Source organism: Anabrus simplex, chromosome 4 (assembly GCF_040414725.1).
Source record: "Anabrus simplex isolate iqAnaSimp1 chromosome 4, ASM4041472v1, whole genome shotgun sequence".
In the NCBI taxonomy this organism is placed as follows: domain Eukaryota; kingdom Metazoa; phylum Arthropoda; class Insecta; order Orthoptera; family Tettigoniidae; genus Anabrus; species Anabrus simplex.
Window position 1 is genome coordinate 386,288,750 of NC_090268.1, and position 16,261 is coordinate 386,305,010.

A 16,261-nucleotide genomic window follows, 5' to 3' on the forward strand; every position below is an offset into this window, starting at 1 on the left:
GTTGAAGGTTCGGCGAGATGAGGCCGAAAATTACTCGAAGACGGAGGGGCCTCCTTAGCGACTCGTAGGGTGTCGGCGTACCTAACTCCTGCGGCTGAGACAGCCATAGCCTCTAACTCAGCAAAAGTTTCAGGACGCGACGCAAAACACAAGTATGACCTGTAGGCTGGGGAAATTCCTTCCAACAATGGCCTGCACAATTTGGTCTTCTGGGAAAACCCTGGTGTAGAACTTAATGTCCTGGATGAAGTCGGCGAGATTTTCATCCAGTCGCTGTACTCTATAATAGTAGCTTTGTATTAGTGATGACCTAGCTCGAGCTGGAATGAAATTAGCTAGCAGGTGGGCGTGGAAGTCTTCTATATATGATTGTTCAGCTATTGCTCTGACTATTTTATCCGAGAGGACACCAATGGAGTAAGGATAAATAATCTGAAGAATTTGAGAAGGGGAAAGAGAAAGCATAAGAGCGTGATCCTGAAACTCAACTAAAAATCTTAAAAATGAAATAATATCACTAGTAGAATTGTTCGAAAATTTAGAAATTCCCCTAAGCAACATAGCTAAAGAATGAAGCAAACTACTAAAGCCAGGTTGCATAACAGGTAACGGCCTAGGGGGTGACGAAGCCTCAGACACAGCATTATTTAAAAAGAAAGGTGGAATAGATGTACGACACTCAGGTTCCTTTCCTAATGGGCAGAAATTTGTTGAGTTGCCACGAATTTTCTGCTTTCTGCGTTCTTGGACAAGTCCTCCTCACCTACGGTGTTTACAACAGTGGCTTGATCGGTTTTGGGAGTAGCCGACCCAGTTAACAACTGACTAACTTTACTGGACTTTTTAGAAAAGTGTTCAACAAGCGTACTATCCTCCTTACCCTGAACTTCATTTAACTTAAGAGACAATAGATCGCTTACTCTATTGTAAAAATGGAACAATATAGCCTGCACTCTTTTAAGTTGGTTTGGAGATTGATCACTTATTTCAAAAAGCTAACTACAGATGCTAACTCAGTAGTGTTGTCGGTGATAGTGGAGGGAGCCTCATCAATATCCTTCTCTCCCAAAGTTGGGATACTAATTGGCAATTCAAGGAATTCCTTAAGCTTGGTGGTATCGGCCGCAACTGTGCCTCCAGATTGAACGTTTCTAATAGCTAATTCATAAATCGATACTTCCTTGCGCAAGTAGCCGGGATGGAGGAATTCGCGAGGCCGGACATGATGAGAGAAACATATAAATTTGGAATATTCCAGCGACCGAAATAATTGTTACAGTACGAATCAAATCCAATGTTTAGCCGACAAAAGGGGCTTAATTAAGACCCATTCAACCACGCTCTGCTACCACTTGTTACGGGGCTACCCATGGACCAGGAGAGGTGAAAGAAGGTGCCGGGACGAATGGGTCTAACTACAAAATCAAAGTTTATTAAAAACTGTAACAAAGGTTATATTTTTTCAAAAATCAACAACAAAATTTTAACAACTTTTCACTTAGTGAGATAACAATGATATATCAGGGACCATGACAAGGTTTAGACCAAACAAGAAAACCCAAACTTTAGTGACTGATTAGTAACCAGAGCTTTCAGCCCCTCGCTTTACATTACCTGAGCTCTCAGCTCAACTTTATAAAAGATTACAATTTTATACAAAAGGCAGAAATCCCATAATACCTGGAGCACTTGCTCCCAAAATTGCAATATCAGGCCTCCCAGAGGCAATTTTACAACACTTGAAAAAGAGCTCACGCGCTCTCAGTTCTCAAGCCTATTCCAGGCAACACAATATGAAAATCTAATAATCACTGGCCTTACAAGGCACTATTTACAAATAGTCACCTTATTACACAGAGGTATCTAGTACCAACCTACGGGACCTTAGTGAAAAAACAGATTCAATAAACGGCCCGAGTACAACAGGAATGGAGTCAAAGATTGAGCTCCCCCACAAAAAAATTAAAAACCTATAAGGCACTTGGCCAACAAAACAGGGGGTAATCCCAAACTACTGAGGTAGCGCGCATGGAGATAACTTCAATACATTGCAGAAACAAATGCGGTACCTCAAACCAAGATGAAGGAGAAATCGAGAGGGTATATCACTCTCTATCCCCGGATTACAGTTAAAGATTTATGAAATTTTACATGAGCCGAACGGAGAGCTCTTTTTCAAGTGTTGTAAAATTGCCTCTGGGAGGCCTGATATTGCAATTTTGGGAGCAAGTGCTCCAGGTATTAGGGGATTTCTGCCTTTTGTATAAAACTGTAATCTTTTATAAAGTTGAGCTGAGAGCTCAGGTAATGTAAAGCGAGGGGCTGGAAGCCCTGGTTACTAATCAGTCACTAAAGTTTGGGTTTTCTTGTTTGGTCTAAATCTTGTCATGGTCCCTGGTATATCATTGTTATCTCACTAAGTGATAAGTTGTTAAAATTTTGTTGTTGATTTTTGAAAAAAATATAACCTTTGTTACAGTTTTAAATAAACTTTGATTTTGTAGTTAGACCCATTCGCCCCGGCACTTTCTTTCACCTCTGCTGGTCCACGGGTAGCCCCGTAACAGTATTATTTGGCGATTTTAAAAATCACAGTCATTTCACACTAACGATAACATTTCTCACATTCATGACATAATACCTCGTCAGGTGTTTTGCATTCAGTGCATCAAATCATAGTTTCGGTTCCTCGCTAGAATTTCTGTGGCTTAAATTCCTGCACATCAGTTGTTGTCTCTGTCTCTAAACGTATAAATATTGCTGTTGTCATAGCACCGGCTGGGTAACTGGAACGCCAACGGGCATTTCTTTTGTGAAAAATATTAGGACTGATCTGCGATGAGATTATTTGTGACATACCCGCAAGCCTTCAGCAATCTGGAGTGTGTAATTTTCATAAACAAGCCTTCAATAGTTGAAGCTGATACTGTGGCTTGACAGGTAGAATTTTCTTTGGCAATAAATAATTGCTATTAGTAGGGTGGACACACCAAAGAAAGCTGAAATATTTTGATTGGAACGTGCCACTTCCTGTGGACATATTTGATGCAACATGTAACTTTTAGATAGGGCTCCACTTGAAAATCCGTTTATAACTTCAAAGTGGAGGCCATAAAAATGGCGCCATTAGTCGCCGTATTGGCGCAGTAAATTTTTTTGTTTCTCATTTTCTAATGGTCGGATTTAAATTTCATTGTATATTTTTGTTCGAAAGGTCTTTCGTAGAGGGCAGTCCTTGTCCCAATATATTTATCTCTATCCTTAAGGTTTATGCACAATTTTCAAAGAAATATGTTTTAATTTTTAGCAGTCCTTTTTTGTAATTTGATGATTTATAGCGTTATCTTATTCATTTTTATTCCATTAAAAGGTTTGTTCATTTTAAACACTGAACCTTCTTTGTTTCGTATTGAACTTAATGAAAATGATTTCAAGGTGTCTGCGGCTGGCACATGTTAATTTTCCTCATAGTGCCATATACTGCACCATATGTTGCGTGTGTCAAACATCTAGTGATGAAGACTTGATTTACCCTGCCACACACACTGCTGATTCACTTGTTGGATCTGGATGGCTACAGGAGGCTTGCAGAACATTTAACGGAATTTCAAAATCTAGGTACAGTGCCCCATGGTTGGATTTACAAAAGTTAAATGAGAGGGAGTGAATAGAAAAGAAAACAATGAAATGTGGCTCTAATGGTGTGCCCTTTTAATTTAAAAACTTGGCAGGGCTAAGGAATGCACAAGTTCATCCTTCTTGGCCAGTACGTCATCTGAAGGCAGTCTGCGGACTCCATCAGGACCAAATGAAATAAATGGAAAAAGCGTGGCCGGGGAGCTGTACAACATTATCCATTGAAATGAAAGATGAAATATGTTATATATGCAATGAGAAGGGGACTACTCGAAAACCTTTTTATAAAGTAATCCTCTACAAGGCAATAAAGTTAAGAGATGTGCCAAAATTACCAATAAAGCGTTCGTTGAGGGTGGCGATTTGGTTGCCAAAGAAGCAAAATACCACTCGAAGTGCTATACCAATGTGACAAATTTTAATCAGAGTAAAATAGGAAGAGGTCAGCTCTGTCTGCCAAAGTATGGCCCTTGTTTCCGTTCCATGCCATATAAGAAAGAAAATCCAGGCCTTTGAATCTGGAAACTATGGTATTGTATTCTACATGTCTCATCTCAAAACTCTTTATACAAATAGCCTGGCATATCTTTTGGGTGTGAGAAGTGAAAACTTTCCAAATACACACAATACCCGTCTACGACAGGGAATTCTTAATCATTTTTAACAAATGAAAGCTCAACTTTCAGGCAGAGATTTTTCCCTGTACCTAGATCATGGTAACATTTTTCAAAGTGTTAATTCTGAAAACCTTCATGACAATGCTGTTGCACGTAAAATTTTACTAAATATATTACGAAGGCAATATCCCAGAAAAAGTATTTTGATGCTCGCCTGAATTATGATCAATAGACTACAAGCGTTCAACCAGAACTACTGGCTCTAGTGTATTATTTACTCCATCATTACACGTCAGCGGTGAACATAACTACAGCAACCCAGCCTGCTTTGATTATCAGCCAATTAATAGTTATTACCGCAGTGGAAGTATTCCGAAACGATATATTGTTCGAGTCAAGAAAAGTCTTGGAGCACCTATTCCATTACACTTGGCTCTCTGTATTTTGAAGAATACGAAATAAAGCAATAATTGAAGGCATCCATGAAAGAGGCCTCTCAATATCACCAATCAGTATTAGGGAGATAGCAGTAAGTCTTGATTACTTGGAGATCCTCAGAGCTCAAGAAGAATGTGCCACTTGCCCCTCAAACTTGCTCCATGGTCTTTTCGTGATTGGTGCGACGACAAATTTGATCATGCCTACAGCAGCACAACTTTTGTTTATCAAATTCTCACCAAAGGGGAGTTGGTGAGCCTCGTGAAATCGTCACAAGTCTTTCTGGTACTGATCACAGTAACACAAAAGTACCAGAGTTTCCAGATAACTACAGTGTTGTCAAGCTTGTAACATTGCCCTCGAAGGGGCCACCTTTGCCAAAAGCAAACCAAACCACCACTTTTGAAACACCATTTTCAGAATTTGGATCTGAGTGGAAAATGAAACAAGAATGGCTAGACCACATCCGTACTGACAGAAATGATATTAGAAAACTTATTTTTACTTTGAAAATTCTCAGTCTACAATGTTTGCCCCCCAACAAAAGAGCCACTAAGGCAGCATTGTCTTCGTTCAGCATAACAGGCAGGACAAGTTTGGGGTCGTGCGTGCTCAGTGTTGGACAACATTCCAGAGCCAGAAGGATGGGAATGGACCATTGTTGCTGGCAAATAGACTATGATTGCTGCGGAGTGAACGCCGGTCTGGTTTCCTCTTGCTTCTGTTATGGCAGCCTGAAGAGAATTGAGTATTAGTATTAGTGTTTATTAATGAACAAAACAGGCTTCCAGCCCAGATACATGTTCACAAAGCGATAATCCTATTAAATATAATAATAATAATAATAATAATAATAATAATAATAATAATAATAATAATAATAATAATAATAATAATAATAATAATAATAATAATAATAATAATAATAAACTTGTACCTCAAAACAACTAATCTGGCCCTACCCTGATCTTGCATTCAACACATGACTGTACACTCCATATGACCTTCACAACAGATTATGCTGCAAGAACCGCTGACTGTGCTTTACAACAGATTCGGCTCACACCCTTGTAATCACTACTGCTTACTCCGCATGCTTTATTCCATGACGTAATTCCTCTGGATTCAAGTAAACCAAATGACAACAATTGCGTACAATACTCAATATCGCAATCGGTAAGGCATCTACAATCCAAGATACCAAAACATTTACTCACTCGCTACCTCGCCACCTCCACAACCTTTGTTATCACTTGGTCTCACTTAGCCTCCAGGCTCGAATTCAAACTACTTCACTATATCCACATCACCCACACTTCACTAGCTTCTAAATTTTCCAACGAACTCCAACGACTAAATATCCTCATTCTCTTAACCACTTCTCCCTTACATCCTGACATATCGTCCTATGCCCCTTCCTCTTCCATTTTTTCACACAGGAATATTTTACCGCACATAAATACCTGTTCAGTTCTCCTCCGTTTTCCCATTCCTTAATAATCCACCATATAATACCCTGCTCATACCCTTTACCTAAAATCTTCCGATGTTTGGCACTCAGTAAACTATTTCTAATCTTATTTGTTTCTTCACACTTACCTAATAAGTGAAAATCACCGTTCTCCGCCCCACAAAGTATACATACTGCCCTATCTCTACCTCTTAGCCACCCCGTATTTCTATGTAACCCCAACAACCACCATACCAACCCTGTCCTTCTCAACCTATCAATGTGTCTAATATTTATCCCCGTAACTTCCTCAACTTTATTAAAAACACTAAGGGAACTTCTTAATCTACTTTCTGCCAATAATTTCTGCCTACCCAGATCTCTAATCCTCCTTACCAGTACCTTCATCCATCTAGCTTCTATCTTCGTCCACACCTCTTCCCACATGTACCCCAGGCCTATCATCTCCAAGTATCCCTTAATTTTATCTAGCCAGCATCCCTTAAACATACTCTTCCGTTGTTGTTCGTACGCGGCCTGTAATACCCTCCCTTCTTCCTGTCTTTTCAAATTCATCCAATATCTATTTTTTTCACACACTCAGATTCCAAATCCTCCCCACACATTAATTCCACCAATGCATTGCCTGTGTACATCGGGAGCCCCATCACCATCTTACTGAAATTAGTAATAATTCGTCTTAACTGAACTCTTTTGTCATCCAACCCCCAAATTTCAGCACCATACAATACCCTCCCGAAAATCACCGATCTTAGAACTAACCTCAGGGTTTTATAATTGATACCCGGATATTTCACTAGCAAATTTTTGACTGAGGCTAAGGCGGCGCACCCTGTGTTCCTCGCCCTCTTAATATTATCATTCCAGGTGCCTTTACTATTAATAATGAATCCTAGATATGCTAACTTGCTTACCAGTTCCAACTTTCTCCCTGCACAACCCATTTCCCGTCATCCCTTCTTCCTTTGTGACCTGGGCTATTAGCATTTTAGATTTATTCCCATTAATTTTCAAGGCCCATTTCTTCGCAAAATCCGACACTGCATTTAAAGCCTTCTGCATCCCCCCTGGGGTTAGAGTCATCAAAACCACATCATCAGCAAAAATCAATCCTGGGACCTCCACCCCATTAATTACCGGCACTGCCCAATTGCTTGCCCCATGCCCCTCCAAGATATCGTTAATAAATAAAATAAACAAAATTGGCGATAATTTGCACCCCTTCTTTAAGCCCACATTGGATTCTAATGGTCTGCTCAACCTATCGTCTCCCAATTTTACACATAACCTGACTACCCTATATATCCCCTCTACTGCCCTCATCATCTTTCCGGAAACCCCCAACCGTCCCAGTTTCTCTAACAGAGCTTCCCTATCCACCTTATCAAACGCCTTTTCAAAATCGATTGCCGCCACATACACCTTCCTTCTTGACAGACTCCTATACTTTTCCAGAACTGTCATCATTATCATTATATTATCCACTATTCTTTTCTTGCTTCTAAATCCTCCTTGGAAACCAGATAATACTTCATTCTTTTCTTCCATTTCACTCAACCTGTTCGCCAACACCCCTGTGTAAATTTTACTTAAGGAATATAACCGAGATATTCCTCTATAATTATTCAAACTGTTTTATTACCCTTCCCCTTATATATTGGACATACAATTCCTGTTTCCCATTCCTTCGGGTACTTCCCCTGATCAAAGATCTTATTAAATAGTTCCACTATGCCCTCTGTCATTGTCTCATTTTTGCTAATTTCTTTCCAAAACTTATTATTGATCCCATTGCAGTCCCCTGCCGAAATGCCCCTGATTCTTTTTATCACTCTTAAGGTTTCTTCCCTCGCAATTTCCTTGTCCAGATCGTAATTTGCCACTCTTCTATTTCTCCAAATTACTTCATCCCCCGTATTCCTCCTGCATTCTTCCTCCTTACCCCCGAGTAATTCACCAAAGTAGCTCACCCACTGTACATCTTCAATGCTCTTTACCTCTAGACTCCTTCCACCCTTTATTATTCTGTTAATCCTTTCCCAAACTTATTCAATGCTGTTAGTCTTACATTATTTATGGCTTCAGTTTGTTCCTCTAACCACGCCTTTTTTACCTCACAAATTCCCTTTTTATACTCCTTCCTCAACTTACAGAAAACCTCCCTTTCTGCACCCCTACCTTTCTTTCTATACTCTTGTAACGTTATTGGATGTAGCATCAATTCCAAGGCTTTATCGATATTATTCTTCTCTAACGCATCTTCCCAACCATATTTCAGAAATTGTAATTCCTCTATTACTACCCTATCCCAATCCCGTCCTACTTTCTCTGTCCATTTGTACTTGTTATATCCACTCCCTAATATATCCTTCATCTCAACTTCCTTATATGCGTTCTTCCCCCCTTTTCAACATAACCCACACTGGGAAATGGCGTGTTTCAATCCAATCGCCTACTTCCATCCTTACAATATCCTCCAACAGTCCTTCCGAGCTTAAAACCATATCTATCACACTACCTCCCTTCTCAGCAACATAGGTCAATTTCCCCGTACTGTCGCCCTCCATCCATCCATCCATTCAGAATATACAAATTTTCCGCAGCGCACATCTCTAGGAGTTTCTCCCCATAGCTGTTGATAATTTTATCCTCACTACTTCTACTTTTCAACATACACCTTCCATCCTCCCTACTATATACTAGGCCCTGTTCCCCTATTCTAGCGTTCCAGTCTGCGAATAACAACATATCCTCTTGTCCTGCAAACTTCTCTCTTATCATACTAATATCCACCAACAAATCTTCAAAAGATACTTATTTGCATATGGTGAATTACTAGGATGGCAATATACGAACGCTAGATTAATTTTCTTATCCCTTCTCTCTACCCCTCCCATATTCAATCTCACCCATATGGTTTATTTCATATCTGTCTCTATATCCTCCACCAGTTCACTGATTTCTTCCCTAATTAATACTATCATCCCTCCTGGTGCGCGTCCCTTAGCCCTCTCCTTTCTTCCATATTTATATTTAATCACAAACCCCTTCCATGGAATCTTCCTCCCTGTCTCTAGCCAGGTCTCCAAGAGTGCCACAACTTCGAAACTTCCTATTACTTCCCGAACTTTCTTATTTAATAATTTGTTTATTAGTCCCTCAATATTCACACATCCTATTTTCCAATATAGTTATAACTTTCCCTCCCTCCCTTCTAAGTTTCCTCCTCTAATCTTACTCATTGTAGTTATCGACCCATCATCCCTTGTCTCCATTCCTCCTTTCTTTACCAACCTATTTCGTTCAACGCCCTAGATGTCACTGAAGTCACCATAATGAAACCAAAAAATCCAAGAGCTCAGCAAGCAAATTTTTCAAATTATAAAAATTGTAATATAGTTAAAGTACTCATAGGAATTAACCCATCTGGTTTTATTTGTTTCATCTCTGATGTATATGGGGGTGCCATTTCTGATAGACAATTATTTATACGTTCTGGATTATTGGGACTTTTAGAAGAAGGAGATGCAGTAATGGCTGACAGGGGTTTCAACATTCAAGACCTGCTATGTCTAAAAGGTGTCTCTTTAAATATCCCTCCTTTTTTAAAGGGTAAAAAAAGTTTACTCCTTCTGAAAATCTTGAAACAAGAAGGATTGCCTCAAAAAGAATTCATGTTGAAAGAGCTATAGGATTAGGTAAAACCTATAAAATTCTACAATCAAAACTGCATCACAGTAAAATTCGCTTACCTAGCAGAATTAGCTTTGTTTGTTACATGCTTTGTAACTTTAGAAAATCCATTATGTATGGGTAGGTATGAAACAAAGTTTATTGCTGTACATGATGAGTTGTTTGAATTTTTAAACTGAAAATTGCAATATTACAGTAAGCTACTGAAAAAATTAGGAATGTCATACCAAATTTTAACACAGCAATGCTGGAACATAATACTGTTTGTAAAACTTGTCTAGTTCAATCAATCAATCAATCAATACTGATCTGCATTTAGGGCAGTCACCCAGGTGGCAGATTCCATATCTGTTATGATTTCAAAGAAACTGGAAATTTATTGAACATCTCCCTTGGTAAGTTATTCCAATCCCTAACTCCCCTTCCTATAAATGAATACTTGCCCCAGTTTGTCCTCTTGAATTCCAACTTTATCTTCATAGTGTGATCTTTCCTACTTTTATAAACGCCACTCAAACTTATTCGTCTACTAATGTCATTCCATGCCATCTCTCCGCTGACAGCTCGGAACATACCACTTAGTCGAGCAGCTCTCCTTCTTTCTCTCAGTTCTTCCCAACCCAAAATGCAACATTTTTGTAACGCTACTCTTCTGTCGGAAATCACCCAGAACAACTCGAACTGCTCTTCTTTGGATTTTTTCCAGTTCTTGAATCAGGTAATCCTGGTGAGGGTCTCATACACTGGAACCATACTCTAGTTGGGGTCTTACCAGAGATTTATATGCTCTCTCCTTTACATCCTTACTTGTTGTTTGAGTCATCAGTCCATAGACTGGTTTGATGCAGCTCTCCATGCCACCCTATCCTGTGCTAACCTTTTCATTTCTACGTAACTATTGCATCCTACATCTGTTCTAATCTGCTTGTCATATTCATACCTTGGTCTACCCCTACCGTTCTTACCACCTACACTTCCTTCAAAAACCAACTGAACAAGTCCTGGGTGTCTTAAGATGTGTCCTATCATTCTATCTCTTCTTCTCGTCAAATTTAGCCAAATCGATCTCTTCTCATCAATTCGATTCAGTATCTCTTCATTCGTGATTCAATCTATCCATCTCACCTTCAGCATTCTTCTGTAACACCACATTTCAAAAGCTTCTATTCTCTTTCTTTCTGAGCTAGTTATCGTACATGTTTCACTTCCATACAATGCCACGCTCCACACGAAAGTCTTCAAAAACATCTTTCTGATTCCGATATCAACGTTTGACGTGAACAAATTCCTTTTCTTAATAAAGCTCTTCCTTGCTTGTGCTAGTCTGCATTTTATGTCCTCCTTACTTCTGCCATCGTTAGTTATTTTACTACCCAAGTAACAATATTCATCTACTTCCTTTAAGCATTTCCTAATCTATTATTTCCTACATCACCTGCCTTCGTTCGACTGCACTCCATTACTTTTGTTTTGGACTTATTTATTTTCATCTTGTACTCCTTACCCAAGACTTCATCCATCATCATTGAGCAAGTTCTCGAGATCTTCTACAGTCTCAGATAAAATAACAAAATCATCGGCAAATCTCAAGGTTTTGATTTTCTCTCCCTGGATTGTGATTCCATTTCAAAATTTCTCTTTGATTTCCTTCACTGCCTGTTCTATGTAAACACCGAAAAGGAGGGGGGAAAACTGCAGCCTTACCTCACTCCTTTCTGGATTGCTGCTTCTTTTTCAAAGCCCTCGATTCTTATCACTGCAGACTGATTTTTATACAGATGGTGGATAATTCTTCGTTCTCGGTATCTGATCCCTATCATCTTCAGAACCATAAATAGCTTGGTCTAATCAACATTATCGAATGCCTTTTCTAGATCTATGAATGCCATGTACGTGGGCTTGTCCTTCTTGATTCGATCCTCTAAGATCAGATGTAAAGTAAGGATGGCTTCACGTGTTCCTACATTTCTTCTGAAGACAAACTGATCTTCTCCCAACTCAGCTTCAACTTGTTTTTCTATTCTTCGGTATATAATACGTGTTAAAATTTTGCATGCATGAGATACTAAACTAATGGTGCGGTAGTTTTCACACCTGTCAGCACCGGCTTTCTTGGGAATAGGTATAACAACATTCTGCCGAAATTGGATGGGACTTCTCCTGTCTCATACATCTTGAACACTAAATGAAATAACCTTGCCATGCTGGTTTCTCCTAAGGCAGTATGTAATTCAGAGGGAATGTCATCAATTCCAGATGTCTTGTTCCTTTTTAAGTCACTCACAGCTCTGTCAAACTCTGACCTCAAAATTTGGTCTCCCAATTTATCAGCATCACCAGCCTCTTCATGTTCCAGAACCAAATTATCTACATCTTTACAATGATACAATTGTTGGATATGCTCTTGCCATCTTTCTGCTTTGTCTTCTTTCCCTAGAAGTGGCTTTCCATCTGAGCTCTTAATATTCATACACCTAGATTTCCTTTCTCAAAGGTTTCCTTGATTTTCCTGTATGCAGCATCTACCTTTCCCAGGACCATACAGAATTCGACATCCTTGCACTTCTCCTTCAGCCATTCTTCCTTGGCTACCTTACACTTTCTGTCCACTTGATTCTTTAATCGCCTGTATTCTTTTCTGCCCTCTTCATTTCTAGGATTCTTGTATTTTCGTCGTTCATCAATGAGGTCTAGTATCTCCTGAGTTATCCACTGGTTCTCAGTTGATATTTTCTTCCTTCCTAACATTTCTTCAGCAGCCCTACGGACTTCACTTTTCATGACACTCCACTCTTTCTCTATAGTGTTTCCTTCAGCATTTTCATTTAGTCCTTGTGCAATATGTTCCTTGAAACAATCCCTCACACTCTTTGCTTGCAACTTGCGTAGATCCCATACTTTTGCATTCTTTACTTTCTTCAACTTCAGATGACATTTCATGACCAACAAGTTGTGGTCAGAGTCCACGTCTGCTCCTGGGAAAGTTTTGCAAACCAACACCTGGTTTCTGAATCTCTGCCTAATCATAATGAAGTCTATCTGATACCTTCCAGTTTTTCCTGGTCTCGTCCACGTATACAGCCGTTGTTTGTGGTGTTTGAACCAAGTATTGGAAAGGACTAAATTATGATCTGTGCAGAATTCAACCAGCCGAGTTCCTCTTTCGTTCTTTGTCCCAATCCAAATTCTCCTACTGTATTACCTTCTCTTCCTTGGCCTACCATTGCATTCAGTCTCCCATCAAAATTAGATTCTCGTCACCTTTTACATATTGTATTAAATCCTCTATCTCTTCATATATTCTTTCTATTTCTTCTTCATCCGCTGAACTAGTAGGCATATAGACCTGCACTATTGTGGTGGCATTGGTTTGGTGTCTATCTTAATGACAATAATTCTTTCACTATGGTGGTCATAGTAGCTTAGCCGCTGCCCTATTTTCTTATTCATTATTAAACCAACTCCTGCATTTCCTCTGTTTGATTTTGTGTTGATAATTCGGTAGTCGCCTGACCAAAAATTTTGTTCTTCCTGCCAACGTACTTTACTTATACCAACTACATCTAACTTTAGCCTATCCATCTCCCTTTTCCGATTATCTAACCTACCACATCGATTCAAACTTCTAACATTCCACGCTCCGACTCGCAGAATGTCAGTATCCATCTTCCTGATGATCGCCCCCTCTCGTGTAGTCCCCACCCGGAGATCCGCATGGGGAACTAGTTTACCTCCGGAATATTTTACCCGGGAGGAAGCCATCATCAGTACATCATTCATACAGAGAGAGCTGCATGTCCTCGGGAGGTAGTTGCGGCTGTTGTTTCCCGTTGCTTTCAGCCGTGTAGCAGTATCAACACAGCTAAGCCATGTTGAGTATTATTACAAGGCCGTATCAGTCAATCATCTAGACTGCCGCCCTTGCAACTACCGAAAGGCTGCTACCCCTCTTTCGATGAACCATTCGTTAGTCTGGTCTCAACAGATACCCATCCGATATGGTTGCACCTGCGGCTCGGCTATCTGCATCATTGGGACACGCAATCCTCCCCACCGCGCCAAGGTCACACGGTTCGCAGAGGAGGACATCCTTACTACAACCCCTAAACACCCTCGTGACGATGTGCAGAAATCTGTACCCTTTATTTACAATCCCATTCATATGATTACCCCAATTAAGGTATTTCCTTACATTAAAACCTAGATACTTACAATGATCCCCAAAAGGAACTTTCACTCCATCAACGCAGTAATTAATACTGAGAGAACTTTTCCTATTTGTGAAACTCACAACCTTACTTTTAAGCCCGTTTATCAACATACCATTGTCTGCTGTCCATCTCACAACATTTTCGAGGTCACGTTGCAGTTGCTCACAATCTTGTAACTTATTTATTACTTTAAAGAGAATAACATCATCCGCAAAATGCCTTACCTCTGATTCCACTCCTTTACTCATATCATTTATATATATAAGAAAACATAAAGGTCCGATAACACTGCCTTGAGTAATTCCCCTCTTAATTATTACATGGTCAGATAAAACTTCACCTACTCTAATTATCTGAGATCTATTTTCTAGAAATATAGCAACCCATTCAGTCACTCTTTTGTCTAATCCAATTGCACTCATTTTAGCCAGTAGTCTCTCATGATCCACCCTATCAAATGCTTTAGACAGGTCAATCGCGATACAGTCCATTTGACATCCTGAATCCAAGATATCTGCTATATCTTGCTGGAATCCTACAAGTTGAGCTTCAGTGGAATAACTGTTCCTAAAACCGAACTGCCTTCTATCGAACCAATTATTAATTTCACAAACATGTCTAATGTAATCAGAAAGAATGCCTTCCCAAAGCTGACATACAATGCATGTCAAACTTCATGGCCTGTAATTTTCAGCCTTATGTCTATCACTCTTTCCTTTATACACAGGGGCTACTATAGCAACTCTATTCATCTGTTATAGCTCCTCCGAACAATCAATAATCAAATAAGTACTTTAGATATGGTACTATATCCCAACCCATTGTCTTTAGTATATCCCCAGAAATCTTATCAATTCCAACCGCTTTTCTAGTTTTCAACTCTTATTGTAAATATTATTGTTATCATATGTAAATTTTTATACTTCTTTAGGCTTAGTCTCCTCCTCTATCTGGACATTAGCCTTGTAACCAAAAATCGTTACATACTGCTGACTGAATACTTCTGCCTTTTGAAGATCCTCACATACACACTCTCCTTGTTGATTAATTATTCCTGGAATGTCATTCTTGGAACCTGTTTCTGCCTTAAAATGCCATTTCATACCCTTCCATTTTTCACTAAAATTCGTATGACTGCCAATTATGCTTGCCATCATGTTATCCTTAGTTGCCTTCTTTGCTAGATTCAATTTTCTAGTAAGTTCCTTCAATTTCTCCTTACTTCCACAGCCATTTATAACTATTTCTTTCCAGTCTGCACCTCCTTTTTAGTCTCTTTATTTCTCTATTATAATAAGGTGGGTCTTTACCATTCCTCACCTCCCTTAAAGGTACAAACCTGTTTTCGCATTCCTCAACAATTTCTTTAAACCCATCCCAGTGTCTGTTCACATTTTTATTTACCGTTTTCCACCGATCATAGTTACTTTTTAGAAACTGCCTCATGCCTGCTTTATCAGCCATATGGTTCTGCCTAATAGTCCTACTTTTAATACCTTCCTTTCTATCACATTTATTTTTAACTACCACAAAAACAGCTTCATGATCACTAATACCATCTATTACTTCAGTTTCTCTATAGAGCTCATCTGGTCTTATCAGCACCACATCCAGGATATTTTTCCCTCTGGTTGGTTCCATCATTTTCTGAATCAGCTGTCCTTCCCATATTAACTTATTTGCCATTTGTTGGTCATGCTTCCTGTCGTTCGCATTTCCTTCCCAATTGACATCTGGTAAATTTAGATCTCCCGCTACAATCACATTTCTTTCCTTGTCGTTTCCTACATAGCTGATTATCTTATCAAATAATTCTGAATCCGTGTCAGTGCTACCCTTTCCCTGTCTGTACACTCCAAATATATCAAGTTGCCTATTAACTTTAGAAATGGGCCTTACACCTAGAATTTCATGTGTCTCATCTTTAATTTTTTCGCAGCTTGCAAATTCTTCTTTCACCAGAATGAATACTCCCCCTCCCACCATTCCTATCCTATCACTACAATACACACTCCAGTTCCGTGAGAAAATTTCTGCATCCATTATATCAATTCTCAGCCATGATTCAACTCCTATTACAAGATCTGGTAAATATATATCTATTAAATTACTTAATTCTATTCCTTTCTTTACAATACTTCTACAGTTCAACACTAAAAATTTTATGTCATCCCTACTTGATTTCCAGTTTCCTG